The sequence below is a fragment of the Condylura cristata genome, unplaced genomic scaffold (genome assembly GCF_000260355.1).
Source record: "Condylura cristata isolate star-nosed mole 26May11 unplaced genomic scaffold, ConCri1.0 scaffold00013, whole genome shotgun sequence".
Classification (NCBI taxonomy): domain Eukaryota; kingdom Metazoa; phylum Chordata; class Mammalia; order Eulipotyphla; family Talpidae; genus Condylura; species Condylura cristata.
Window position 1 is genome coordinate 34281517 of NW_004567114.1, and position 3350 is coordinate 34284866.

General features: G+C 43.1%; 1 pseudogene; it reads right to left on the bottom strand.

The window, feature by feature from the left end:
• Positions 1-310: 310 nt before the first annotated feature.
• Positions 311-751, bottom strand: LOC101629378 (annotated as a pseudogene).
• Between the last annotated feature and the right edge of the window lie 2599 nt (positions 752-3350).

Below are 3350 nucleotides of genomic sequence, written 5' to 3' on the forward strand. Positions count from 1 at the left end.
TGGTTCTTTACTGGGTGCAGGAAGCTCTCTGGCTGGAGGCCTGCATCACCACTCATCTAAGAAAATGCTTCCAAGCATCTCAGTTTTGATTACTATGGGTGAGGTGACCACTGGGAAATATCTTAGCCAGCCCTGGCATGAATTTAAATCTCTAGGTCAGTAGGTTTCTGCCACCTTTTCCTCCAAAGATCTTTTTAAATTTTTGATGATAATCTCTTTGGCTGTGCAAATAGTTTCAATAATTTTTTAAATGGTGAAAAAAAATGCTATTTACGATTAGCCAGCTAGACTCCATTTAGATGACCCCAATTTAGATGACCCCACATGCGGTGGCAACATCCAACGCACCACAGTCAGGAGCTAGTTGTACACGCATCTTTCTATCAGGTCTGATTAGGATGTTCACTGTGGCCATGTCAATGTCACAGAGCATCTTCACAGCCCGTCTGACCTGGTGTTTGTTGACCTTGACAAGTGTGTTGTCACCTGTCTTCTTCAAGGTAGATTCAGTGGGCAGGGGGACTGATGATGGCTAGCAGGCAAGCTTGTTTCTTAGGGAGTGCTCTCCTGAGGACATTTGGGTCGTTGTTAGAGTTGTAGTGTCTTGGGTCTCTGGAAAGAGGGTGATGTGCAGAACCTCTTTTCCTTGTGACTGTGGACACTTCTGCACTGCTTTACTGGCCTTCAAAGCTTTTGTTTTTGCTTCAGCTTTGGGAGGGACAGAGACTTCCTTCTTTACTTTCATTGCCATATTTATAAAGAAAGTACAATTTTTAAAAATTCTCTCACTCAATCTTTTAATCAATGCTCATTGCTAGCACTGTTCTATGTGCTAAAATACAGTTGTGAGAAAAAATGAAAAATTTCTGATTCTGCCAGGCATATATTTAAGTGTGGGAGGGCAGTAAAAATGATAAATAAAATATTTATTTAGCTAGAGATAAGTGTTAAGGGAAAAAATTGAAGTATAAAAGTAGGGTAAGATTTCCTGAGATGATTATATTTGAACAAATGAAGAAATGAGATATCTAGTCATCAGGAAAACTGGGAAATGAGCAATCCAAGCAGAAGGAACAGCAAGTGCAAAGGTCCTGGGGCAGGAGCATAGTTTAGGTGCATTTGAAGACCAGCAAAGACCCGTGTGGCTTCACTGGGTTGAGTGTGTAAAAGAGATCAGTAGGAAATGGGGTCATGCAATAACAGTGCATCATCATGTAGATATGACTTTGATTCTGGATGAGATAGGAAGCCCACAGAAGGTTTTGAACAGAGTATCATGTTTGGACTTTATGTTATAACAGGAGAGCTCTGGCTGTTAGATGCAAAAGAAACTGCAGGAGCCCACAGGTAGAAGCTGGAGACAAGTGCTGCAAGAGATCCATCAAGATGAGGTCTGAAGAGTTATACGTGGCTTGGCAATGCTGTGCTTCAGTGGTGACTGAGCCATGTCATTGGAGAAGAAAACCTGCCCTGAGTAGGGGAAGGGAAAGAGACAACTGGAGGTTACAAGAATAGATGCTTCTTTCAAGGGACTTTTCTTTAAAAGGAAAGCAAAAAGTTGGTGTATAAGCAGCAGAGGAAGTAGGGCTGGGGGGGTTATTTTTAAAATGTCATGTGCAACAGCATGTTTGTACATTGCTGGGAATGGTCCTGTAGAGAGCGATTGGAGCCACAGAGAGGATGACAGGGAGAATCTATGGAGCACAACTCCTCTGGTAGGACTGAGTGACGGCATAGTGCCCAAGCGAGGACACTGGTCACAGACAGTTCATCATAGTGACAGGAGAGAAGGTAGAGGTGAGACTAGAGACAGGGAAGCTGGTATATATAAGGTAGAACCTGCTGACAGCTCTCCTCTTGTTCGAGTAGCATGCACTTGTGCAAAGAGGTTGCTCTTCAACATGTTTGAAAGCTGAGGAATGTCAGTGTCAAGGATTTCTGTGAATGGAAAGTCTCACAAGAGTTGGTTGTGCTATTACTAGTTTTGTACCTACCTCATTGTACTCTGTAGAGTAGAGAGCTCTATTACCCTAAGAAGTAGGCTGTCTTTCTAGAAGCAAATTCCTGTCATCCAGGTGAGGTGATTCTGAGAAAGCCTCACAACTCTGAGAAAGCCTTACATCCCTGAGGCTGCTGTCCTGCAGGGAGAGACACCAAGCCTTCCATTATTCCGATTTCACAAGTGCATGTTTTTTCTCTCTTCTGTGGGTTTTCCTTCTGTGAAATCTCTTTTCAGATGTTCAGGAGAGGATGCTATGGAGGTGGTAGTAGTGGGTCGAGGATGCAAAAGAAACCTCAAGGAAATTCCAGTCAGATGCCTGCAACTTAGTGGGTTTTTCCAGATTTGCACAGATTTGGCCATTTCTTCTTCAGTTTAGCAAAAACAAAGTAACTTATTAAAAATCAAAACTTGGAGAGAATACTCCGTAGAGCTATGATGGATGTAAGAAATAAACTTTGTCCACAACTGAGAATTGAGATCATTAATGTCTGGGCACTAAAAAAGGAGAGAAAAAGGCATGCATCTTATCGTCCAGTTCTGATGGCTCTGAGCATGGGGATTATAATCTCTAGTTTGACGGTGAGGTTCAGGAAGAATAAGCAACTTGCACAACCTTGAAGTGGTAAATAGAGGACCCGGGCTTGAACTTGGACCTTTCCAAGGTCTTTCCACCACAGGATGCTCCACAATCAATTAGGAAAGGCTCACAGCAGGAAGTGAGAAAGGATGTCCCACCCCAACCAGCACCTAAGCTGGCTCATCAGGTAGATCAGAACCTCCTCCTTCAGGCCCTGTTCACGGGGTTTATGCTACAAAGAACCTTTTGTCACGTCGTGGGCATTTAGAGCACTGCTTTCTGCAAACGTGACTTTTCATTTATTAGAGGTATCTCTGGTATGTAGATGCCAAAGCTATTTGATTACTGTTTTCCTAGCCAAAAAATTCAGCAGGGAAAGAAGTCAAAGCAATCAACTGGAATGTGGAGCTGCTGCTTATTATTATTATTATTGTTTTGGGTTTCCTTACTTTCAAAAATAACTTCCATCTTAACTCACAATACCAATGTTCTCTGAGCCCCCCAAATCCTTCTTAGGCACTTCAAGTGGACATTTACTACTTAGAACAGAACATCTTTTCCAAGACTATGTGGTCACTCTGCTCTTTTCCAAATTCCCAGCCCCTTTCACTAGCGATCCTTCGTGAGGAGATGGTGGTCGTCCAGGAGAAGCCTTGCACTCCTCTAGCCTCTGCAGCACATCTGCTTGTGCTCATCCTCTTCTTTCCTTGATCTCAGAGACAAAGTTTCGCCCCTCATTGCATCCAAGACCATCTTACCATGGGCATTGAG